The sequence below is a fragment of the Anopheles darlingi genome, chromosome X, assembly GCF_943734745.1.
Source record: "Anopheles darlingi chromosome X, idAnoDarlMG_H_01, whole genome shotgun sequence".
Lineage (NCBI taxonomy): Eukaryota > Metazoa > Arthropoda > Insecta > Diptera > Culicidae > Anopheles > Anopheles darlingi.
In genome coordinates, this window is record NC_064873.1 from 7,888,099 (window position 1) to 7,914,696 (window position 26,598).

The window sequence follows — 26,598 nt, forward strand, 5'->3', positions numbered from 1 at the left end:
TTTTCCATTTTTAATATTTTCCCACAAGTAGTGCCTCACCAACCCCCACCCCCACCCTCCCTAGCTACCTTCAATACTCTGCTGCCGTTGTTGCTGCTGCTGCTGCTGTTGGTGGTGGTAGGTAAAAGACAAAAGAGCGAAAAAGCCACCAGCACCACCGGGGGGATACACACACACACCCACACACACACCGTTGAGTGTAGCCGGTGGTTTGTTCGATGCTACCGGAAGAGGGGAAGGGGGAGGGGGATGCGTCTTTCGCTTGCTTTCTGCCGATCCAGCATAACGCGAGCATAACGTACCCGTTCAAAAATAAACATCCCCTGACGAAGGGGGGATGCATTTATTCTGCTCGGCGGGGGAGGGGGTGCCACAGAACAGATGAAGTATCGCCATCGAGCCAGAGTAGTAGCTGGAGCTCGAGTCGAGTCGACGTCGAAGGTCGCGTGGCCGTGGCGTGGCGCTATCCGTGCCTCATCACGTAATCGGAACTGGAGGAGGATGAGGAACTACCCCCGGGGAGGGGGAGGGGGAGGAGGGGCCCAAGGGATTGGGTTGGCGTGCAAAACGTGTGGCTGGCTCGGCGGTACCCGGGCGTGAGCAGACACTTGACACAACGACGCAGCAGCACCAGCAGCAGCATTAAACAACAATAACAACAACCACAAGAAGATGAAACCCCGCACCGTCCTTTCCGGTGGAGTAGAAGATACGAGGCTTAAGAGGCTCCACGACGTCGACGTCAGTGGCACGGCACGGGCCAAAGTCAAGGCTAGGTCCGTGAAGGGGGGCTGAGCTCGTGTGGTGCGCTGTTCTATCTCTTTAGCACCCCCATCTAGTCACCCCTTCGCTCACACACACACACACATGCTGTAGAGTGCGACCTCGCCTTAGCCCCCTTGGTAGGAGGGGCCACCCAGGAGCATCCAGAACGCCTGGTCTTGTCTTGTCTTGTCAGACCACTCGCGTGGAAGGGAGTCAGGGAGGGATGGGAGACGATGGAGCACACACACAATTTATGGTTGCCTCCAGCAGTGTGGTGCTACTGTGTGTGTGTGTCTGTCGGAGTGCGTTCGAGTGCGGGAATGCCCGAGGCCCTGCGGGTGCTACCTTCTGGTGGTGGTGGTGGTGGTGGTGGATGGTGGTGGTAGTGGATGGTGTTTCGGTTCATTAGCGGCATCATAAGGGCGATGCGTAGGCGTGGGGACTCCGGGACTCTCCCGTCCGGAATGCTTCCCCCCCCCCACCCCTCCGAACCCCTTCGGGAACGCACTTGGCTTGGATTGCATCCCCCACCCCCCCAGTATGGGGTTGAAATCCGCAGATCCGAGAACGGACGTGCACCGCAAAATGTGTGTGTGTGTGTGTGTGTGTACATGTGGCAGATCCTGGTACACAGCAGCAGGCCTTACACTTTGGTGCCTGGACATTTGGTGTGTATGTGTGTGTGTGTGTGTGTGTGTATGTGTTGCTGCTGGACCGGCTGGCCAGCTGACCAGCAGAGCCCTGACACACACACACACACAGAGCCACGCAATGTCGCTCGTCGACCAATAGCCATTACCCCGCCCGCCAGCGCCGCCGGACGCCGCCGGTAGCCACCGCCGATCGCCGCTCGATTTCGAGGCTCGTTAAACATTCCGGGCACAGCTCGCCGTGTGTGCGTCTGTGTGCGCCCTTTGGGCACCTGCCGCGGGTATTGGCATTCCACCCTGGGCAGGCCGAGATGACGCTACTCCGATATTCCGTCCGTGTCCGCGAGCGCGCCCGCGTCCGCGCCATTCTCCGCCCGGCACATCATCTAATCACCATGCGTGTGTGAGTGTCACCGAAAAGACTGGCCGGACCGGGGCCGGGGCCGAGCCGGACGGGGGAAGGTTGTTGGGAGAGAAAGTGCCGCTCCCACCACCACCACCACCTGCTACTGGCCTGAAAAGCGAAATTCTCGCGTTCAGCGATGGCTTTCCGGGGTTGGGGTGGGAGTAGGGGAGGAGGGGTGAGGGGTGGAAGAGGGGAGAGGGGAGGAGGTCCAATTCCAGTGGGCCAAGGTGAAGCTGCAGTGCAGCAGGCAGCAGCAGGGGATGGGGAGTGGGGGAGGGGGTGGTTTCGATTTGTTTCATTTCGAAAACCACCCCCTCCCCCCAAGCCACATTAACCCCACATCGCGGGAACGTGATCAGAATAGTGCGATTGGGAGGGTGGTTTGGAGTTTGGAGTTTGGAGTTTTTTTTCTTTTTTTTTTTTGAGGTTAGGGTAGTAGTTTCTGCGGAGAAGAAGCGTGCGAACGGGCACGACGCGGTGTTCGGTGTTTGCCATTTTCGCACCGGGGGGTGCCGGTGTGTGCGTCACACGACACACCCGACATTCCGAAGTGCTGCACCTTCTCCTCCTCCTCCTCCTCCTACACTTCCCTTTCCCTTCTTTCTCCCTTTCTCCATGATGCGCCCATGAAAAAAATGGGAATTTCGCGCAGCAAACGCGTTCTCGCCGCCGGGCATACCGGGCGGCTCGTTTTCTATCGATTTGCACATCCCCTCCCCCTCCCCCTACCCCTCCAACCCTCTTCGAATACAATAAAAAACCCACAAAATATGAATATGAATCCGTGGGATTCTTGGCGGACTTTCCACGCGGATCAGTCCCCCCCCGGGGTTTGCTGGTCACTAGTGCACCGTGTGACTCAGAGTGCTTGGTTCCGGGATTTCTACACCTGCCCCCCATCGCTTCACTTGTCGCTCGCAACGGCAGCAGCTGCCTTTGAACGCGCTTTGATGACGTTTGTTTGTTGGAAAGCAAAAAAAAAATATATTTTTTTAAAAAATGCACCGATGACGTCACCGCATCTGGTTCATTGAAACGACACACACACACACCTGCACCACCTGACACAGATCTGCTGCTATTGCTATCTGCTGGTAGGCTATCATCTCCTCCAGCAGCAGCAGCAGCAGCAGCAGCAACATTAGCATCGATTAGACTCCCGATCCACCACCCGGGGAGCCGAAGAGAAGAAGAACGGCGAGGGGGGGAAATGTTGATTGGAGTCGTCGGGGCTGCGCCGTTTTGCGTGGGAATAGGAATCGCGGGCGCGCGCCAGCGCGTTGCACGCGGAGCACGATCTCCATGGCAATCATCTAATCATTCCGTTCCGTCCGTCCGTTCTTCGCGCCTATATATCGCGATGTCTCCGCCACACACACACACACACACACACGCAACATGATCGTAACCTTTCTTGGGGGGTGGGACGGTCTAATGGGTCGTAATGGCAGACAGGGAAGGCAGCCGCAGACGATGATGGCCACGATGTGATCTCTCTCTCTCTCTCAGTATTAGGACTTCCCCAGGAGAAGAGGGCCCGGGAGTGGGGGGTGTGGGGTGTAGGGTGTGGGGTGTGGGGTGTGGGGCAAATACTAGATATCATATCCAGCACTCTGCGACGTGCGCGCGTGTGTGACCGTGTCTGTGTGTGTGTGTGTGTGTGTGTGTGTAGACCCCATGGTCCCCGAACCGGAACTGGCGTGGGTGTTTTGATTCGGAAGTAGTTAGACGTCGCGCGCCCGTTGCCGTTGCCGTCGCCAGCGCCGCTGCGCCCAGATACTGCACACCGCAGCCTCTCTCGCTCTCTGGTTTAGTCTAGTGTGTGTGTGACCCTGGTTCTAGGCGCAAGCGACCGAAGCTTTAATTAAAGTCCCAAGTCCAGGAGTCTAGGTCCAAGGCCTGCCTGCCTGCTGGTCCACTTGCGGCCCATCATCATCATCATCATCATCTGCAGTAGCAGCAGCAGCAGCAGCAGCATCATCGTTTTGGCCCGATCCGATATCAGTTGCCGTTACACACACGTGCACTCCTCACTTGAGCGCCGAAGTGTGTGCTCCAGCAGATGATACTGCTGCTGATGACCTAAATTATGGTCATCACCGGACCGGGCCGGACCGGGCCTGGACTGGACTGGATGATGATGATGATGTGGCGTGTGTGGTGCTTAGCAAAGTGGCCACTCGGGCAGAGTCTTAGCGTCTTCGAGGGACGGCCAGCACGTGAACGGCGCTAGGGGTGGGGGTGGGGGTGGTGGTAAGGGACTCGATTTGCGCCAGGTTCTCGGCCAGTGGCCAGTGAAGACAAGAGAGATAGAGAGAGAGAGGCAGGGGCCATGTCGGTGACCAAACTTCGTCACACACACACACACACACACACACACACACACACACACACACATGAGCGCACAGTCGTTCGCGCACAAAAAGCATCCAAAACCGATTCGCCATCCCCTTCTCCTTCTCCTTCTCCTTCTCCTTTGTGCCAATGATTTGCATAAACCTCTCGCCTCCGACCAGAGAGCCCCGAGTCCACCGTCCCGAGAGTGCCGTCTGGTGGTAGTAGTGGTAGTAGTAGTGGTACCGTGCTCCCGTTCCCGTTGTCCGTCGTCGTCGTCGTCGTCGTCGGCGGTGGGTTGTTTTTTTTTTAGGTTAATTTACCACCGGCGCTAGCGGGAGGGAGGAGAAGATAATGAATCCCGGGTACCCGGACCGGGACCGGGACCGCGGCCGGACGCAACGGATTTTTCGGGATTTTCCGCAAAACGACTGGACCGGACACCGGATGGGGGGTAGGGGGTGGTAGCAGCCTGCTAGCCATTCGCTACGTCGACACATTTGACGGTGCCGCGTACATTCGTCACCGTCATCTCGCTGTCGCTCTCTCTCTCTCTCTCTTTCGAGCTGTCAAATTCTTGGCTTCATTCTCTGCCTCTGTCTGGACACCGCCGGAACGAAATTGCGCTTCTAGCGAGGGGGTGATAATGCAGGGTGAAGCCATCCCCTCGGGCAGAGGGTTGAAGGGGATGAAATTGATTTTTATAGAGGAATGTACGGGTGTCGGGGGTGGTGGTAGAAAGGGTACGCGACTGGGACTGCGGCGACCAAACTCGCTCGTGGCACGAGAAAAAAAAACCCAAAAAGTTCGTCGTCTTTCTCTTCTCGTTCTGATGGCAGATCGGATAAAGCGGCGCTGCGCTGCCAGCTTCAGTGTGTGTGTGTGTTTGTGTGTGTGCGCCAGCAAAACTAGGTCAGCCATTTCGTTCCATCCCAAGACCTAACGCTAGACCTAGACCAGGGGCTAGACGGTCGAAACCACTAAGCATGTGTCCGTTATCGGATAGGCCGGAAGGCTCCGGGGCAGAAGCTGGCAGCCAGCCTGGAGTGTCCTGAGTGCCTAAGTCCTGGTGGTAGTGGTGGTGGTGGTGGTGATGCGTGCATATTTTATGACCCACCGTCGTCGTCGTCGTCGTGCGATAACGCGATAACGCAATTCCAAGTTTTGCGAGGTACCCAAGGGTCGAAACCCCCCCGGGGGGTAGGAGGGGAGTGGTGATGGTGGAATGTGGCGCCAGCTGACCCGGCCAGAACGGACGGACGGACGGACGGAAGATGAGAGGAAGGAGATGTCCGCTCAAATCAAATTCTTTTGGCTGGTTTGAGATAAGGTTATGGGGTTTGTGTGTTTTGCTCCAACGAACTTGCTCCGAGGAATACACAAGATACACCCGGAGAGAGAGAAGCGGACCTCCTTTAGCTTCTTCTTCTTCTTCTTCTTCTTCTTCTTCTTCTTCTTCTCCTACTTCTACAGTCAAGCAGTGTTTTTTGTGCGTGTGTGTGTGTGTCTGTGTGCAAATTGGCCAATGCGGAAGGTTGTAGCTGAAGAGAACCGAATAGGATGGGGGATGGAGATGGGGATGAGGGTTGGTGGGGAGGCTGCTTTGATTTGTTGGGTTTGCTGTTGTTGTTGGCAGCAAAAAAGCAACAACAGCAACAACAATAATAATAAAACCGTCTTAACGGCGATGCCCCGAACCTTGAACCTGCCCGAGACGCGATCCGGTGATCAATCAACCGAACCGAGAGCGCTGCTGAGAAGAAGAAGAGGATGCTCCACATCCCGCTGCGTCATCGTCACCGACGCACACACACGCACGCAGACGTGGACACGGACCTCGTGGGTAATCATCCGATAAATTGGGCTCCGGGCAGTAGCAGCAGCCTTCTACTTCTTCTAGCCAGCTACCTGACGGGGTCTGTTGCGGCTGCTGTATGCTGCTACTACCAGGCGTAATACCTTCCCCCCATTTTCCATCATCAGCCGGTGTTGTTGCTGGGACGTGTAGCAGCAGCAGCAGCAGCAGCAGCTTGGTAATTGCGGCTCCGCAACCGCAGACCAGAAACCAGAAACTGGCCACACGCGGCTAGGCGTTCTGGAGCACCTCATTTGAGGGGGCGAAGACCTCAGACCTGCTGATACCCTGACTCTTTCTGTCTCTCTTTCTCTCGAGAGAGATGTTCTAAATTCTGTGGTCTAATTCTGGAAAGGGTTCACTGGAGGGACTTCACTCGACGTTGCACTCGAGCCGGTAGCAGCCGCCCCCAAATGTATCTTCTTCAAGGGTGGGGGTTCGTTGTGCTACTGCACTGCGCGACGCGTGCTCGAGTTGGAGTGTATTCGGTCTTTGGTTTTTGGGGCCTGGCTGGACGCACACAACGCAACGCAACGCATCTGAGGCAACCCTTTTTCTGAGCGGCCACCACCGCAACCTCAAGTGCTCAGACTGCTGCAGACTGAAGTGCAGACGCCGAAGCAAGCAAGTGCTTGAAATGCTCGAGCAGCGCGCGTCCTTATCGCCCACTGCTGCTGCTGCTGATCGGGACCCCCTGTGCCAGTGCCAAGTGAGTCGCGAGTGAGTTGCGCGCGCGTTGCACAATGATTACTGCACCCCCATCCCCCGGGATAACCTCATACTTGCACCTCAGCGCAACGTGCCGCGTCGCCGCTGACCTAGTTATCGCCGTCGCCGCCGCCGTCGCTCGCCACTAGGCGTTATGCGGAAGAGGATGATGATGATCCCGGGCGGGGGTGAGCATCCCTCTTCCCTCTTTCCCTTCCTCAAGGGATGACAAATTAGAAAGCATAAGTGACGGTGGTGTCCAAGGCACCCCGGATAGCCCGGACACACACACACACAGGTCCGACAGCAACAACGCCAACAAGGACCGATAATGACGACCCCCTTCCCCTCTCCCTGCTCCTCCCCATCAGTAAGTGTAGGTGAAGGTGAAGAAGGAGTATAGCAACAGCAGCAGCAGCAGCAGCGACTGGAGACTGCTGGGAAACTGTGCGAACTAACCTTCCCTTCGCCTTGTTTGACACCGATATCGTCCCCTTCCACCCTTTTTTCTCTTCCTACTCCTCCTCCTCCACCTCTGGACAGTGTTTCCTGGAAAGGAAAGCCTTCCCCCGGAAGGGGAGCGCTCTGTATGTGTGTGGGAACTGCGTATACGACTCTCTCTATCTCTCTCTCCCTCTCTCTCTGTGTGTCTTCCGGGAAGAATCCCGGCGCAGCGCAGAATAACCCTGGGGTCCCTCTGGTCTCTGGATCTCTCTATACAAGGTTGTGGATCCAATGATGGAGGTCATGGCGCGCTGGTCTCCAGCAACCCCCCAGCAAGGAGAGAGCATTTGCCCGAGAAGTCCAGAAGAAGGTGGAGGAAATCCCGAGGACCACCTTTCACCAAAGGCACTTCGCTATCCTCCCCCCCCCCCCACCTTCACCCTTCTTCTGTTTTCCGCTTCTTTCTCCGTTCTTCTCTGTGTTCTGTTGGACACATTCCTGGGGCGGGGAACTCACACATATGCGTTCAAAGCAGCTCAGGAGCAGCTCAGCGAAGGGAAGAGAAGGGGTTGGGTTGAGTTGGGGGGGAAGCGCGAAAGAGGTCAGCTGGTGGGCTTTCTCCACGCGACGCGACGCGACGCGGACAACGGGATCTCTGCACACATCTGCACACACACACACACACACACACACACACACACACACACACACCAGTGGAAGGAAGAGAGAGAGAGAGAAGGCGCGGAGTGGAGAATCGCGATCGTGACCGGCGGAAGGGATCCCGGAGCGTCCGGGACCCCGGAGGGTCGACGACGCATTAGATCCTACGCGGGCGAGTAAGTGCTCCCTCCCTCCCCGCCACCCCCTCCTCCATCCCGCGGTAATAGTGCCGCCGGGGAAGTCGGGGAAAGGCCACCGCCGCCTCTGGACGAGATCGTGGCTCGGATCTCGGATCCGATCCGTTGGAAGCCGTCGAAGTCGTCGATCTCGCGTCCGAAAGTCCAATCCCGGGGATGGGGGGGTGGGAAGTTGGGACCCCGGACGGACGGACCCTGTGCGGGTTCACGGACAGACTACCAGGCAAACAAAGATAGCGAGTAGAGAGGAAGCAGAAGCAGCAGAAAAAGGCGAAGAAGAAGGAAGCGGAGAAAGAGAAGAAGAGAAATAGGTCCGGCGACGGCGACGACGACTACGACGGCGGCCAACGAGCAACGATCTTGGTTGGTTCTTGGTTTTTTTCAGCCCCAACTGAGTGGTGGATGGGGGATGGGGGATGGTGTCATGGCTGCTGCTGCTGCTGTCCATATACCTAACCTAATTTCTAGCTCCACTCCACTCCACAGCTGGGAGTATGTGTGTCTGTTGTGGAATGTGTTCTCCACCAACCCCCCTTCCCGTTTTCCTTTCATTCTCTCTCTCTCTCTCTCTCTCTCCATCTCTCGCTCTCTCTCTCTATCTCTCTTTCTGCGCGCACAGGAGGACGAGTGACGAACCGGGAAGAGAAGTGTATCCCAAACATATATCCACGCATTGGGTCAATATGTTTACCTTCAATTACCTCGCAAGGTACAGACCCCATCCCCCCCTCCCCCTTCCCCTCTCCTCGTACACCTCGTGACTGGCCATCCCCATCCCCATCCCCATCGGCTAATAGCTTCCTTAACCGCAAAGCAGCCAGGTATGCGTTGCTCTCCCTTCGTCCCCACAAGGGGTGCAAATGGTTGGGGCGGGGGGGGGGGGGGAGGGAAATTCTCTTTTGAGGTCACTGAGGATGAGCCCTGCCTTGCCCTGGCCGGACTCGCAAGGGGGTTTCGCACGCCCTGGACCGGCCAGACCGGGGCCGGGGCCAGGAAACGGCGTTTCTTGGCGTCTTTGGTCCCCGGTTGTGTGTGTGTGTGTGTGGTTATCGATTACGGAGAGAAGCTGAGAAGATGACGAAGGAGAAGAAGCGGCCAACAGAACGAGGTTGGCAATCGGTGCAACAAGCGACAGGCGGCGAGTGGCGAGTGGCTCGGCATAGAGCAAACAAGGCCTCCCCAACGACCCCCATCACCCCCTCCCCATCCCCCAACCCCCTTCGGCTGTTTGGTGTAACCGGTCGTGCCAGCGTGTGATGTCCAGCCTCTCCGATCTCAGCCGTATGCAGTGTGCAGAGTGCAGTCCCCTCCCCCCCATCCCCCATCCCCCATCCCTCCACCGCGTCCTCCCCTGAAGCCAAGCTAACGGTACAACCCGGTACCACGAGGCCTACGCGACAGCGCAAGGAGTGTGTGTGTGTGTGAGAATAAGAGAGAGAGAGAGAGGAAGCAAGAGGAACTGCCATAGACGGTACGGTACCGAGGTAGACACTGCGATAGCGTGTTCACCTTCACCCCACTCCCCCTTTTCCGAGGATTCTAAGCGACTTAGGGGTTGCTGCTGCTGCTGACCACACAATCCACAACCTAGATAGCTCTCTAGACAGCAGAGTGCGCAGCGAGCGAACGAGCGATCGGAACCAATATTGAAACTATTTGCAGCCTCCCCAAGGAAGGGGTTGGTGGGGAGGGAGGAGGGAGCCCGGGACACATTCCACTCCGGGCACTGTGTGATGGGAGGAAGAGGAGGGAAGATGAGTAAACATTGCACCGCGCGCGCACACACACACACTGGAATGCAGTCAGCGAAAGGGGTGAAATGTTTTTTTGGAGCCGGAGTGAGGGGTGGTGGTGGTGATGGTGAACACGGCCACATGCGATGTGAAAACGAGGACGAACCGACGACGAGCAGGAGGAGGAGCAAAGCCAGCCGAGGAGAAGACCGGACCGCGGACCGGACCGGAACACCTAACCTAGAAGCGAGCAACCCCGAGCCATCCCCCCGGAGTTGAAGGGGTTGGGGGTTGGTTTGGACCTTTGGCTGCTGCTGCTGCTGCTGTACTCTGTAGCAGCAGCAACAGTATGTGTGTCAACGGTTTGTTGTGTATTGCCAGGCATCACAGCCTGGAAGAGAAACCAATAGGTCACCCCTCAGAGAGAGAGGTCCCGAGATCGATTCCCCCGGGGATCGGTCGATCGTCGTCCGATCCCACACGTCGTCGTCATCGTCGTCGTTGTTGTCGTCACACGGTCCAGCCAGCCAGCTAGCCAGCTAGCCAGCGCGATCACGAGCTGGTTTGTGACCTCATTTTCATCCCCCATCCCCCTCGATCGATCGTCGCCGTCGCTCGCGTCGCTCGCGTCGAGGACGAGGCTTTCAGACCAGGCCTGGCGTTCAGCCTGGCGAGAGAGCCACCGTGGAGGTTCCGCGAAAAGCGGGTCAACACTTCCGGGCGGATGTAAACCACCCTCCACCACCCCAACAACCGGTGTGCCAGAGAGAGAGAGAGAGAGAGAGAGAGAGAGAGAGAGAGAGAGAGAGAGAGAGAGAGAGAGAGAGAGAGAGAGAAAGAGAGAGAGAGAGAGAGAAAGAGAGAGAGAGAGAGAGAGTGGTGTGCGTTTGAGACGGGGCTGGAACACTATTTTCGGACAGCAGCAACAGCAGCAGCAGCCGCAGAATTGGAGCACCGACCGATCGAGCGGCCCCAATTCCCCATCCCCTTCCCTCCTCCCCCTCCCATCGCACCCGCTTCTCTTCCTACTGTAGCGGAATTTGGGATCCCCCTCCCCCCGGGGGAGGGGGGGGGTTGGTGACGTAGTCTGCAGTCTCCGATTGCCGAAGCCGAATCTTGGCTCTTTCTCTTCCTCTTCTTCCGCTTTTTCCTCCCTTCCTTTTCCTCTTCCTGCTGGCTGGCTTCGTTTTTCGTTAAGCTGCCGGCATGCTGTTGGTTGGCTGGCATTAATGAAGCAGCATCTCTTCCTCCTCCCATCTCCGGTTGAAGCAGCAGAATATGCAAAGTGCCCGAGTTGGGGTAACGGGGGTGGAAGGGTGTAATGGTGGTGGTGGAATGGTTTGTTGGCGATGATCCCCATTGACATGACACAGGACAGGAAAACTGCTGCAACACTGAGGACTGCGTCACACAAAAACACACACACACACACAAACACCGAAACAGACACACAGACAAGGTCGTGCCAATCGGTAACTTCCACCCCATGATGATCATCATGATCATGATGCAGAGAAGCGGAAGACGAAGAAGAAGAAGATGGCGTTTCATTGACGCTGGCGTAAAAATTCGGAAGTATGTGCGTGCGTGCGTGGGTGGGTGCGTGTGTGTGCTGTATACTGTGTGGCCCTACCCTGCATCATCATCATCAGCACCAGCGTCATCGCTTCAAATTCGCTTCTGCGCTTTTATTGCGGATGATTTCAATAGGAAAATTGGCCACACTCGGCACTCGGCCTAGACCCGGTCGCCTGGCCAGGCGTGGCCTCGCTTGCTCGCTCTATCAACTCGCTACTCCAGCCGGCATCATCGCGTCACCACCACCACCACCACCATCAGCAGCGCCTTCTGCATCAATCAAATCGTGGATCGTCGTGCACCAGCAGCAGCGGCTGTTCGCGGCCCCGGACCCACAAAACAGTATCGATTACGCGCCGCGCGCATGTGTGTGTGTGACCTAAAAAGTCGTGGAAGGGGCGCGCTCCATTAAAATCCGGTTCGAACAGAGATATACATATAAGTATAAAAATAGAAATCAACGCTTTAAAAATAGCTGCAAGGATCGGGAGGGAGAGAGGGAGGGCAAGGGGTTGATGCTCGCCTCGGGGGAGGGGGGAGGGGACCTGAAAGCTAACGGTGACAACCGGTGGCTCTCAACGAGAGGTCTAAGAAGCCCTCGGGCGGGAGGTCTTTGCACTCTCAGCTCAGCTTAGCTAAGAGAGAGAGAAAGAGAACGAAAGAAAGAGACGCACACACACACACACACATGTACGGTTGGTTGCGCCTTGACCTTCTCCCAGATGGACACACCTGCACGCACGCACGCACGCACACACAAGTACGCAGTGGCTCCGCTATTCCGTTCATTGTTGGTCAGCGGTCGTTAATTAATTTATGACGCAGCTGTGTGTGTGTGAGGGGGGGGGGGGATGTGAGATGGAGTAGAGAAGGTGGAGGTGGTCGTCTTGCAAAAGCACCAGAACGTTGAGAGGCACACACACACACGCAAAGGGGTGGAATGCAACGGTATTGCAAGGATTGCTTCCCCCGGGGGGTGGATCCGGTTTTCTTGATCGCGACAACCAGAGAGAGAGAGGGAGGTAGGGAGGGAGGAGAGGAGGGAGAGTAGAAGCAAAGTGCCCGGAATCTCCGGCGAGAAGGTGACGACGCACCGACCGACGATTGTGAATGGAGTGGCTGCGTTGAGAGGGGTTTGGTGGGGGGGGGGGGGGAGGAAAAAAGGGGTTGTTGGGGGTTCGTGTTCATCGTAGCAGAACCACCCGGGAGTAGAATCAATTACCGTTGATTACACCGCGTCGAGGAGTCGCCTCAACTCCGGCCAACCCACCATCCCCCATCCCCCATCCCTCCTAACGGCACCCTTCTTCTTCTTTTTAGCTTTTTTTCTACTTTTTTTCTTCTTCTTTTAGTTCGATCGCCCCGGGATCGCCCGCACACCGTCTCGCGTCACAGCGTCACAAACACACACACACACACACGCGCGCGTGCACTCGACACGCGCGCGTGCACTCGACACGCGCTGGGTAGCCAGAGCGGCGCCTTGTCGCGTGGCGCGTCAACCCCCCTGCCGCTCAAAACTCGTCGTCTCGAAAAGATGTTTATGCTAATGAAATGCCCCCCCGTCCCCCTTCACCCCACCCCCCACCCATGCTGAGCAATCTCTGCGCTGCATCTTGCTCCGCGGTGTGGCTGTGAGATTGACGCTTGATTGATGATGATGATGGCGATGGCGATGATGGTGATGATGATCGCGGCGGCAGTCCGCGATTTAGATTAGGGTGGGTTGGTGGGCGGGCGTGCGGGCGGGCCTGGTTTGGGCTAATGAGTTTGTCAAACAACAGAAGACAGTAAAATGTAAATTGATGGTCGATGATCTGGACCCTCTTGGAGACAGGAGACACTCGTGGTGATTGGTGGTGGTGATCACCCGGGGGGGGTGGGTTCGGGGAGGGAACACAACGAGAGTATAATCCCTGTTTTGACAGCCTTCGGTCGCAACACCCTGACAGCTGTCAGATCCAGCTTCCAGAAAACCGAGGAGGAGGAGGAGGCGGCAGACCTTCACCTTGCGCGGGGCGGGTGGCAGGGCGAGCGGAGGGGGGGGGGGGGTTGTGCTCCGGAAACTGCGGTCCGAAGTCCGAAAAACAAAATGGCCGGTCAGTAGCAGCAGCAGCAGCAGTAACCAAATCCAAATCCAAAGCCAAAGGCTGTTGAGATGCAGCTCGTGGCCCCTCGTGAGGAGGGGGGTGAGGGTGGCGGCTTTGTTTGTAAATCGCATACCACACTCCACCCCTTCCCTTCTGACAGACGCTGGGAGTTTTCGCAGCAGCAGCAGCAGCAGCAGCAGAAAAATTCGAATCCAGAACAATTCAGTGAAAGCGTTTCCGTGGCGGCCCGGAGGGGGGTTGAAGGTGGAGGAGGTGAAGCGAACCTTGACCGAACCGACGGATCGGTGTAGGTACTCTCTTGGTGGGGCGGTGGGGGTGCAGATCAGCTGGCAAACAATACACGCGGATCATCACTGAGGGGCTGGCTGGTTTTTAATGGCTGTAAGGGGTGGCGGGGTTGGGGATAGGGGGATGAAGAAGGTGGAGGGAGTTTCCGAAATCCGAAACCGGTGAATTAGGCGCCGCCGCCGCCGCTGCGCCAACCTTGCTCTCTTCAGTAGCTTCGGTCGACACTATCGGACTTGCATCCCCCTCCCCCCACCCCTTTCCGCCCTCTAGCATGACTTTGACCCCGCGCATTCAGAGCGCACGCCATGGGAAGTGGTTCAGGGTGTCTCTCCACAGTGAGTGTGTGTGAGAGAGAGAGATAGAGATACACACAAGAGACCTTCGGCCACGCCATTGCCACGGCGTCGTGCGCCGCGGAGGATCTCGCGACTGACGACGAACTGACGGCAAAAAGGGAGGGAGGAAAGGAGAACGAGACTCCCGTCAGCACGCGACACTCTCCCTGCACCACACAGCAGTAGCAGCAGCAGCAACACCTTGCTGGACGAAGCGGGAGGAAAAGAAGTTTGAAAAAGCGGTGACATGGGGTGGCTGAAGGGGGGGGGGGGGGGGGAAGGGGGAATCCAGATTGGCGACGGTTTGGCGAATCGTGGTTCGGTTCGGTTGGTGGTCAGTGAACGGCAGCGTCGTGTGAAGCGATGGACCGGGAATGGCACCGCAACCCTTCGCCACCTTCGGGTTCGTGTCCGATGCCCGCGTACAAGTCTTTCGTCAAGCGACGAAGGGATGGTGTAGCAGCAGCAACAACAACACACGCGGCGGTGGCGTCGAACCCGTCCGTTCCGTTGGTCTCTTCTTCACTCCGCCATTCCGCCAGTCCGCTCAATTTCATCCCGCACCCTCATCCCCCTCCCCCTCCCTGCCCTCCTTCGGCTCCACAGGTTTGCCACCGGACCCCCGGTTTGGGGCCGCCGGGGGCTGTGCCTAGGCCAGGAAATCCAGGTGAATGATCCGTTAAAACCACTTCACACATTTGATTAGCAAGTTTCCGCTCCCCCTCCCCTCTCCACCCCGGGAATCAACCCCCCGCCACACAGCTTCCTCTCGCCTGCGGCAATAGCAACATGCCCACACCGCGTCTCTCTCTCTCCCGAGGGGAGGGGGGTTGGTTCCACTTCCCGCCCCCCCCCCCCCCGCTCACCCCCCTTTGGCGTGACGGACGAAATTTAAGCGTTGGGGAGGAGAGAAAAAAAAGCAGCGGAAATAACAACAAAAAGAAGGGAACGATAACGAACAACGAGCGCTGCGGTGGTGGCGGCGGCGGCGGCGGCGGCGTAGCGAGCGCGAGTGAGCGTGTTTCATGATCTTCATCCCCCGTCACCCTCCAACCTCTCCTTCCTCTCTTCTCGTCTGATCGCGCCTGAGAACGAGAATGGATGGCAGCAAAGAAATGGCGCGCTCGGGCTCGCGATCGCGAACGAACCCCCAAAGCGTGGTGTCGAGGTGTACCACCAAGGGGGAGGGGGTGGAAGGGGTATGCGTGAGGGCAGGAAAACTGGCGGCGGCGCGCAAGAAAATGAAGCGAAACCGCGACCGAAGAGAGAGAGAGAGAGAGAGAGAGAGAACACAGAGAAGGAAGCCAGCCTTGAGGGAAGCCTCCAGGGGTTGCCGTTGGGGATGCTGGCCGCCCGGCAGCAAATGGAAGGAAAATGTATCGCTCGACGGCTCGCTCGAAGGAGGGAGAGGGAGAGAGAAAGAGAGAGAGAGCGAGAGGGGGGGGGGGGGGTGCGACGTCGAAAACTTCGAAAAAAAATCTGCGCACACACACACACATGCGCGCGGTGCTGGATAGAAGAGGAAGGAGAAGAAGAAGTCGCGGCCGTCGCCACCGCCTGGCTACCGCTGCTAGGGGGAAATGAACTTTTTCTGGAGACAGAGAGAGAAGGGGGAGGGAGGGGGGGGAATGGGGAGAGAAGGGTGTGTGTGTGTGTGTGTGTGTGTGTGTGTGTGTGTGTGAATGGGAGTGAGAATGGGGGATAGCGCGATGCAGCCGATCTGTGTGTGTGTGTGTGTGTGCCGGCATGCGGGAGGTCAGAGCGCCAGAGAGATCGGGAGCAGCCCCCAGGGGGGGGGAGGGGGTGAGGCCACCCGGCTGATTGCGAGCGCGATTCGCGAGGGGAACCGCGAACCGCGTGAGGAGAAAGAGGAAGAGGTTAGGACCCCAGGGTGTGTGTGTGTGTGGAGAGCAGGAGCAGCAGAGAAGAAGAAGAACAAGAACAAGAAGAAGAAGAAGAAGTAGAAGATGTACCACAACCGTTTCGGATCGGATCGGATCGGGGCAAGAACGATTCTGCTGTAATGTGTGTGTGTGTGTGGATGGAGTTGACCACCCGAAAAGAGGGTGAGGTGGTGGGGGGTCACACACATCTTCATCGCTTGCTGGACCGCACCGACACTGGAGCTGCGATAGCAATTAGCATTCGCGCAGCGGTCCACGTGTGTGATCACGCTTCAGGGGTGCAAAACGTGGGGTGGTGGTGCCCAGACTGAAGCACACACACACACACACACACACACACACACACACACACACACACACGTACCTTACTCACTAGCGATCGGGTTCAATGGTCTATGATCTATGATCTGTTGCGATCGATCGCGATCGCCCGCTAACCCCCGGGGTTGGGGGTGGAAGGAGGGATGAGGGTGCCAAGAAGGAGAGTCTACATCCACGTCGTCGGGCCAAACCAACTACAGGGGGCTACGAGGCACTTACCTTTGTGTGCGATGCGCGCGCGTCCCGTCTGTTTGCTCCTTGCCTTCTTTTTCTTCCTGCTGCTGTTGCTGCTGCCCGTTGAGGGGGGATGGGGGATGAATCTGTGGTTATTCTGTGATAACGCCGACGATTTTTTGATCGCTGTATCACGCACACGCGCGCTCTTTCTCTCACTCTATCGCTCTGTCTCTCTCTCTCTCTCTCTTTATCTCTCTCTCTCGCTCTCTGTGTCTTCTGGCGCCTGGGTTGATTGTGCTCCTGGGAACTCCTCGACCTTACGCTTGCTCACGCAGTAGTACGCGCGCCTCACGCACGTTACCCCTTTGTGCAACTGTTCTAGGGGGTTTCTTCTTCTTCTGCTGCTGCTGCTTTTCCTCCTTCTTCTGCTAAAGGTGATTGATGGCGGACGGCGGAGTAGTGTTTTTGGTTTGTTTCAAAAGTAAGCACATACACAGACACACAGACACGGGCACACACGGGCACACAGACGCCAGGATACGCGACGTAGCGAAGGATCGGACACGGAGTCACAAACGGGAAACGCGATATGAAAAATAGATGCACACGGATTCACGGTCACGGTCACGGACACACATACAAACACACAAAACCCAAATGAGGGCCACAAATGAAAATGGAAGAGAAAAAAAAGAAGAAGAAAAAAAGAAAGAAAACATTAGCAAATTAGTATCACAATCGGTGTTGCCTGGAATGCAATGGAGTACTCTCGCTACTCCAGCGGATCGTGGACCATCGTGGAACTTGGCAGGAGCTGCAACACGTCGGAGTGGACCGTTCTTAAGGGAGGGAATAGTAGACCACCGACACGACACTCGACCACCCGAAGACACCTGGATGCACCCTGGATGTGCATGTGTGGATGTAGGTGTGTATGAGGTGGTGGACACACTGGAGGGCTGATGATGATGATGGTGATGATGATTTGCAGGTTGATTGAAGAAGAATGGTTGGCAGAAGTTGATGCAGCTGCTGCTGCTGCTGCTGGAGACTCGATCGATTTCCCTCTGCGGCCGCTAGTTAGGGAGGTGTCCAACCTCCAAGTTATGGGGACCTCCCCCGAAAACCAAAACCAACAAAACAACAAAACACAAACAAGTAGATCAAGACTGGCAACTGCTGCTACTACTTGCAGTAGGTTCGCGGTGGTCTGCTTTACAGGAGCAGGCCAGGTAGTACACGAGGGGGGGCCCTATAGCAGGTAGACGCGCAGACTGACCGATCGCTTCCGAAGTTCTGAAGCCTCGAGGCACACACTGCACACAACCGGCCTGGCGGACTGCACTAGACTGACTGCCTGGACTGGACTGCGGCGGTGTGGCCACTACAACTCCTCCTGCTTCTCCTCCTCCTTCTCCACCGCTGCAGCGTCCTCGTCCTCGGCCGCTCGGCCGCTCGGCGGTTCGTTCTCTCGCTCTCGCCACACAGACACAAACACACACACGCGCGCGGGCACCAGAATATGACTTCCTCCTACTTTTCTGACTCCCCCTTCCCACCTCCCACCTCCCCCTATCAACCCCCTTCCCTGCCAAAAAAAAACCAAAAGGAAGGGCGCAAGGATGATGTCCAGCAACTCAGTTGAGACGTTGGACCTCGCGGGACCTCGGCTCTAAACCCCTTCTAGGGGAGCTACCAGCCCTCTCCCCCCTTCCCCTTCTCTACCTCTAGGAAGGGGTATCAAGACTCTGACCTGGTACTGCTGCTACTGCTGCTGCTGCTGCTGCTGGCCAACCGCTCGGTTTGGCGTTCTCGGTTCGACTGAATCAAGCCGCGCCGCACCAGAAGAACCACTCCGGTCGACTCCGGTGGCCGGTGCCCTTAACGCAACCCCCCCTCCCTCGCTCCTGCACCCCCTCCTCTCTTTCTCTCTCTGTCTCACACGCAGTTCCGGCGGACGACCGCTACCGAGATGCGCTCTCGAGATGCGCGCCGAGACAGCCTCTTTGGTTCCCTCTCATTCTCTCTCTCGCTCTCTCTCTCTCTCTCACGCACTCGCTCACACACCTCTAGATCTGATTTCTCATCTTCTCTACTCGCTTGCTCCCTCGCTCTCTCTTTCTCTCTTCTTCTTGTTTTCCTTTCATTCTATATCCCTCTCGTTCGCACAGCAGCACACGCAGACAAGCGCACGATTCTTGGCGAAACCAAAGAGCGAGAGAGAGAGATGGTTGGGAAAACTCCCGAAGCATCATCTTCCTCCCGAAAAAAAGAAGAAAAAGAAGAAAAAAAACACCGGCTACTACTCCCGGCTCATTTTCCCGTCGTCGTCGTCCTCGCGGAACCCAACAACGAGCATCCTCGCGTCGTCGTCGTCGTCGTCGTCGCCTCACTTTCCGCTTTTCTCACCTGTAGATGGGACGCGCACGCATCGCTCCCGCTCCCGCTCACTCGCCACTCATCTCGTGATCTCATCTCGCGGAGGATCTCATCGCCGAGCCGATTGGTGCCGAGCCGAGGAGCTTTGGCGACGACGACGACGACGAGCGGTTGAGTTGAGAGGAGCTTTCGGAGCCCCCCCCCCGGAACGAAGGGAAAATTTCGGAAGTTTTTCCTTCTTCTCTCTCTCTCTTTCTCTCTCTCTCTCTCTCTCTCTCTCTCTCGCTCTCTCTCTCGCTCACACAGACTTTCTCTCCTGGTTTTTGCTGGTCTGCCAGAGAGTGGCACGTTCAGCGGTGGAATTTTGGGAGATGGGGTTGGGGGTTAGTTTCTTTTCCGGCAACCACTTGGCAACCTGGTTACCAACCTGCCCCCTCGCCGCTCTCCCTCCTCCTTTTTAGCCTGTTCTTTGCCTGTTCCCGGTCCCCGGCGCGGGGAGATGAGTGGAAAACGTGAGTCTCAAGCTCGCCACCACCGGGATGTCCTCGGGACGCACTCGGCACACACACACAAACATACAGGCGCGCGCGCGTGCTGCACGTCCCTCCTTCTCCTCCCCCTTTCTCTCCTGCCCCTTTGTTCCTGTCTCGCTGTTCTACTTCCTTCTCGAGCGCGGCTCTGACATCTTGCATGTGACACTCACAAGAGGCACGTGGCACGCTGGGCAGGTGCGTGCCCTCGCTCTCGTCCTCGCCCTCCCCTAGCCCGCCAGCCAGCCCGCCAGCCAGCCAGCTAACCGGCCGGCTAGCTGACCGCTTACCGAGACCGAGGGAAATCGCCGCAGAATCGCGGCTTGTGGGGGAGGGGGAGGGGGAGGGAGATCCAAGGGACGAAGAAGGACAAAAGGACGACTCTCTCTCTCTCTCTCTCTCTCTCTCTCTCTCTCTCTCTCTCTCTCTCTTTCTCTCTCTCTCTCTCGCTCTCTCTCTCTGTCTTTGACCGTATCATGAACTAGCTACTCTCCAGCCAGCCAACATTTCTCCATCCCCTTCCCCCCCTGGAAAACTCCGATTTCTTTCCCCCTTTACCTCCCTCCTGGTGCTGGATGCTGGATGCTGGATTGAGCAAAACAAACATCAACACACACGCACGACGCACCGGCGAAGGGGTGCCCGCACTGCACCCCAACAAAGGAAGAATAATACACTCCCCCTCCTTCACCCTCTCTCTCTCTCTCTCCCTCTCTCCGCCTCTCTTTCTCGCGGTTGCACGGTAACGGCCCCGGACGCTAAGCGGTCCAAAAAAAAAACCGCATACGCACATATACTGACAGTACGAGTCGTCAGCACACGCACGCGCCCCCGTGCACACACACATACACGCACAGAAACACAGCACGTGTGTTGGAGCACGGAAGCAAAAACAAAAAAACAAAAAAAAAAACAAAAAACTTTGGGGGAAAAACTCTCGCATTTTCTTCCGCGGAAAAAAGAAGGCTGCGGGGGAAGGTTGTGCCATCCCATCCTCTACCGCCTTTCTCTCCCTTTGAAAACCCTCCCTTTCAGATAAGACATGCAAAAAGATACTTGCTAGGACGTCGTCCTCCTCCTCCTTCTCGTCCAACTCGATCTTCGGGGAGACTTGGTCGTGTCCGGAAGCACCGGTCGCATACACACACACACACACACACACCGGTGTCACACACTGTTGAAACGAGTCCTGTTTGGGCTGCTGGCGCTGCTGCTGCTGGTGCTGGTTGGTGGTTTGATTGTCGTGGCCGCCGACGTGTTTGAGGTGTTGTTTGGCCCCCCCCCGGGGGGGTAGTTTTCATGCACCTCCTCCTCTCCTTAACCCCTCAACCGAGAGGTTTACACTGTCCATGCAAAACAACAATAACAACATACACACACACACACACACACACACACGCAGTAGTAGCAGCACGATCACCTGGTCGCGAACGCGAACGATCGAAATTGGGGTAATGGGGGGGTGGGGGGATGTGGGGGTTGCAAGGATGCGCGCCAGGCCAGGTTTGACCGGCAGGCGTGCGAGTGCGTACGTGCGTGCTTGCGTGTGTGTGTCGAATTTTGGTACCGTGGAAAACGTGCCTGGGACCTCACCCCACCCTCGGGAGGGAGAGGGCTGTTAAGAATGGGGGTGGGGGTTGCTAAACACCACATCCCGGCACTCCACGGCACGCACATTCACAGCACCAGCAGCACGTACAAGGACACGTACTTCCACACACACACACACACACGCACACACACACAAGTACGCACTTTGCCAAAACACTTGGGGCTCCTCTTTGGGGAGCCCAGAGAGGGAGGATGAGCGGGAAAATGAAACGAAGAAGAAACCAAAAAAAAGGATACCTGGAAGTGCGAGTGAGGGTGGGGGGGAGGGGGTGGAATTTTCGGCTTCTTTTGTTAGCAACAGCAAGCGTGTGTGTGTGTGTGCCGGTGGGTGAGGGGTGTGTGTTTCGCACTTTCGGTTCTTCGGTTTTTTTGTTGGCACGCGCAAAAATCACCACCGGAAATGCCAGCGGCGGCGTCTGGGGATCCGTCGCACATACACACACACACACACGCACACGTTCGCCAGATCGCGTACGGTGAGGTCCTGGCACACTGCGGTGTGGCGCACACACACACACACACACACTAGTACACTAGTAGACACACGCACGCGAAGACACCAATGCAAGCACTTCGTTCCAGTGTTCCATCCATCCAGCATCCAGCGTGTTGTTTGCAATATTTCGGCGACGACGACGACGACGACGAAAAACCAAACCACCGAAAAAAAAACCCTCGAAACGCTCGAAACGCACGCGAACTTGGAACACACTTCCTGGCCACCGGACCCTGGATCGGGACCGGCCCTAAGGGCGCACACACGGGGTGAGGCGGGGGCGAGACTTGAACTTGAACCTTGCAGCAGCACCAGACGCAGCAGCAGCCACCGCAGTTTGCAGAGACGACGACGACGACGACGACGACGACGACGACGACGACGGCGAGTTGAGAGTTGGAGTGTTTCGGGAGGTGAGTTGAGAAAAAACGTCGTGTCTGGTGTCCGCGTACAACTACCTTTTGTGTTTTGTGTTTTGTTTGCTTTTTTTTGTTTTGTTTTGTTTTTTTGCAAAACGCCTACTTGCTTTTGATGTTGCTGCTACTGTTGCTGTTGCTGCTGCACTCCAAAAAACTCCAACCACCACACAAGTGCAAATTCACTCCCTCTAGAGATCTGACTCCCGCGGAGGGTGGGGGGAGTGGCGGACCAGGACCTTGCCTGGGGGGGGGGGGGTAAAAAGCCGAAGGGTAAAGACACTTCTGGGGAAGCTCCTGCTCGCTCGAGTTGCACCACCGCACTGATGCCGGTTGTGGCCGGTCGTTCCGCTTAAAAGGGGGAACCCAGCACCGGCCGAAAACGGGGATGGGGACAGCGAGAACCCCCTCCCCCCATCCCCCATCCCCTACCACCCCGCTGGAATCTCGTCAGCGGAGCTGATCCGCTGCTCCATTAAGCCGCACCTTCTACCGGGTAGGCAGCGTTCTAGGAGTCCCGCTCGCACACACACTCGCGAGTGAGTGACCGACGACTGACTGACTGTGTGCGAGAGAGAGAGAGAGAGAGAGACAGAGAGAGAGCGTGCGCACTCTCTCACTCACTTCGTTCCTCACGCAGAATCCTCTGCTCATCATCATTGTGATCCGATCTCTCATCTCATCACCTGTGCTGAGTGCTCATCTCACGTCTGCACCTCCTCTCTCTCGCTCTCTCTAGCTCTCTCTTTCGTGCGCGCGCTCGGCCTATATGGCTGGCGAGGAAGATGACACCGAACACGACGCGGCACGAGGGAGCAAGCAAGGGCGCGCACACACACGCGCGCGCACACGACGCTCTATCTGCATATATGCGGCGACGACGACGACGGCGCGCTTGACCAACGCGAAGCCGAGGGCCGAGGCCGAAGCGTCGTCGTTGAGTGACAAAATCTTCTTCTTCGTGAGCGAGAGCGAGCAGGTAAACAGAATCCAAGGGGTCAGTGTGTGTGCCTGAGAGAGAGAGAAAGAAAGAAAGAAAGAGAGAGAGAGAGAGAGAGGGATGCGCTGCTGGACACATCGTCATCGTCATCGGCTGCGGCTGCGAGTCGCTGCTGCGCTTCGTGCGCTTTCGCGCGCACCGAGAGCTTCTCCCCCAATGAGTGATCATGACCAGGAGGAAGGAGGAAGGAGAAGGAGAAGGAGGAGAAGAAGATGTGCAAAGGATCTCACAGGGGGTGGTCTTCGAATCAACCACGCTCCTCCACCTCCTGCTGATGCTGCTGCTGCTATCATCATCATCATCATCATCCTCGCTATCGATGCTGCTGATGATCACATGCGTCACGGACTCCTGAACCCCTAGAAAACTCTAGTTTCGGCTGATCGAGCCTCCCCCCCCCCGCCCCCTAAAAGGCCTCCAATGACCTCAACCTCCTCAACCTCACACCGAAAAGCGAAGGCGAAAAGCGCGAAAAACTCATCCGGTTTCGCATGAGGGAGAATCGCGACGATCACCGTCGATGACGTCATCATCGTCATCGTCCTGAAGAGGGTTGTTGGGGGAGGGGGATGAAGACTCTTCGCAGGCGCCAAGCGCGAATTGCCCTAGCCAGCTGTGGCAATTGGAGCAAGTGCACTTTGGCACAAAGTTTCCACCAACCCCCGACCCCTCCTTACACACACCGTGCAACCCCATTGAGTGACCACTGAACAGAACACTCGAATCTCTCTCTCTTTCTCTCTCTCTTTCGGTCGGTTGGTCAGTGTGGAGTGATCTTCGCGTCGCGGAGTCGCGCGCGCACTCGCGTGATCGATGAGATGCCAATGAGAGCCCCTACCGAGAGGGTGGATGGGGGTGCAAGGGGAAGCGTCCCCCCTATTCTCGAGCAGCGAGCTCTGCTTTTGCGGGAATGCACCACACAGAGCGCTCTCTCTCTCTCTCTCTCTCCCTCTCTCTCTCTCTTTGTCTGCGCCTTCTTCTTTCACTCGCACTCGCATGCACACGTGTGGCAGCTGGAGCTGGCCAACCTGGCCTGTGTCACCGTCACCGATGGACACTCCCGCAGGAACATCGGGCACATTCCCGCGAAAATGCTCGCGTGCGTGCGTGCGTGCGTGCGTGCGTGTGCAGAGGAGGCTGGGCTGGGCTGGCTGGCTCCGACATTCCGATTCTCCCGGAGCGGAGGATAGCCGGACCGACCGACCGACCGGCCGACCCCATCACGTTCGCACTAACGGGAATGTCGATGCTATCATCACTCAACCGGACCCCCACCCCTCCACCCCCTTTCTCTCTCTCTCTCTTTCTCTCTCTCTCTCTCTCTCTCTCTCTCACTCTCTTCCCAGCCAGCGCGCGACAACTCCTGTGTCTTTCTGTCACCAGCAGGGCATCAACCCGGGGAGGGAGGCAGGCAGGCAGGCAGGGGTGGAGGGGGGAGGGGTGGGTAGCATGTCTTGGCAAATCCTACCTTTCTCTTCCCCTTCACCTCGTCCGCCCTCTTTCTATGGCACACCAACAGTCACACACACACACGTATGGCCTGTGGTCCTGGAGGGGTTAGGGTTGTTGGAGCTGGCTGGCTGGCAGGCTCCTGGGGTCCGTAAAATTTGAACTTGGGCCCCGAACATGCGAACTTCTCGGGCGAACCTTCTTCTGGGGTCCGAATGCGGCCACCAGGCGCTCGAACTTCCAAGCCTCTGATACGTCGGAACATCTGCTGCCAGCCGGCGGCTCTGAAGCGGAGCGGTCTGAGTGTAGTAGAGGCCTGTGTCCTGAAGTACGGGCAGTGGCAACGAGAAAGAGATAGCCTGTTTTCCATTTCGGTCATCAAATTCAAATTCAAATGTTCTATTTAATGATTTTTGGGTTTCATTGCTCTACACAATGTTGCATTGCGATTGTTTTGGCAAATTTGATTTGATTCATTTCAATTCTTTCGAATTTCACAAATTTTACATTTTGCCGTTTTTTTAACGTATTAAAGTAACATTTTTTGTGTCAACTAGCTTCCCTAGTATGTACCGGGTGTAAAAACCTTAAATCTGTTTCTGTTTGCTTATGTAGATGAGTGTATCGAGCAATTTGAGCTTTCATCGACATGTCAGATTGTTTTTTGCATAAATTCGACACCTGTTTACGTAAATCAGTGCACATCATAAGTGATTCCATGCAATAACATACATTTTTCCTTGCATAAGCGTGTCTAGTTTTGGTGCTAGAAAAAGAGCATATGCGGGAAGCTCTACTTGTTTGCTTTAATTTGAAGAAATCGGCAACCGAATCCCATGAAATGTTTGTAGAGGCCTATGGTGACAGTTTACTATCGGAAACTACTTGCAGAGATTATTTTCGTCGGTTCAAAAATGGCCATTTTGACGTAAGTGACAAGAAAGAAGCGTGAAAATCGACCCAGAAATGCTGAGGACCTTGAATTGCAGGCGCTTTTGGATAAGGATGATGTCCAATCGCTAAAAAATACTTGCCCAGCAGTTACGCGCTACTGAACCAACTGTTTCCAAACGTTTGAGGGCAATGCAAATGGTTAAAAAAAATTGAAAAATAGGTAATCCATGAATTAAACGATAGGCAGATGGAACGACGTCAAAACACATGCGAAATTTTGCTTTCTAGACCAAAAAGAATGTCGTTCCTCCATCTTCTGGTGAGTGGCGATGAACAGTGGATATACTACTGTGTCCAAAAAATAAGGTGACATAGGATGTATTTTGAAAGTTCCTTAATTTTTCTTCCAAATCAATTTTTTTGCCATCAATGTAATCCCTCCCAGACACAATGCACTTATGCTGACGAATTTTCCAGTTTTCGAAACACGGGAAAAAGTCATTTTTTAGGAATGGCCTTCAGCACCTATCGTGTCAAAACAGTGTCCCCGGAACGAAATTTAGGGATTGTCTAATAGCCAGAAGCCAAATGTAACCAAATCAGCCGCATACGGTTTTATTGGAACAATATTAGTGAATATTTTGGCAAAAAAGTCACAGAAAACCAACGAAGTGTTAGATGGTTCATTATCGTGATCGAGCGCTGATGCGCTTAAGATGAAAAACATTCTTCCAAATGTAATTAGCGGATATGTTTGATATGCAAATATCATGAACAAAGTCTCTTGTTGTTAATCGACGGTGTTGGAAAACCAATTCTTTGATTTTTTGGACGTGAACTGCATCGATTGTCGTTGGTGGTCGTCTAGAGCGTTCTTTCTCTTCAAAACGTTCCCGACCCTCCTGGAAGTCTTTCCACCAACTGTAAATAATTTTTATTGACGTAGTATCGTCACTAAAGACATTGTGTACCATTTGTATTGGTATATTTGCAGCAGAAAAAATATTTTTAATACAAATTCTTTGTTTAAAAATTTGCGACATGGAGAAAAACGAAGAATGCACTTTTAGCAGTTCACAAAAAAATACGTATCTCAAACACTAGAGAATATTTTAACGTGAAATTTGCCATGGTTGTCAATAACAGTGCTGACAATATATAAAAAATATAAAATTAAAGATATCCTTTTACACGGGCAATTTGGACACCGTGTCACCTTACTTTTTCGACACAGTAGTACTTTGAGAATCCATCACAAAAAACCCGTCAGTAGATCCCGGTGAACCTTCAACTTCTTCCTCAAAACCAAACTGCTTTGCGCGCAAGACGATGCAATTCGTTTGGTGGGATCAGCTGC

General features: G+C 55.7%; 1 protein-coding gene across 1 annotated transcript in view; it reads right to left on the reverse strand.

Annotated features, from left to right (window-relative positions):
* Positions 1-16,952, reverse strand: part of LOC125957450 (titin homolog) — a 37,977-nt gene extending 21,025 nt beyond the window's left edge. The window contains exon 1 of the mRNA XM_049690160.1: positions 16,509-16,952. The gene's annotated coding sequence lies outside the window, so the exon portion shown is untranslated. The remainder of the gene's footprint in view (positions 1-16,508) is intronic.
* Between the last annotated feature and the right edge of the window lie 9,646 nt (positions 16,953-26,598).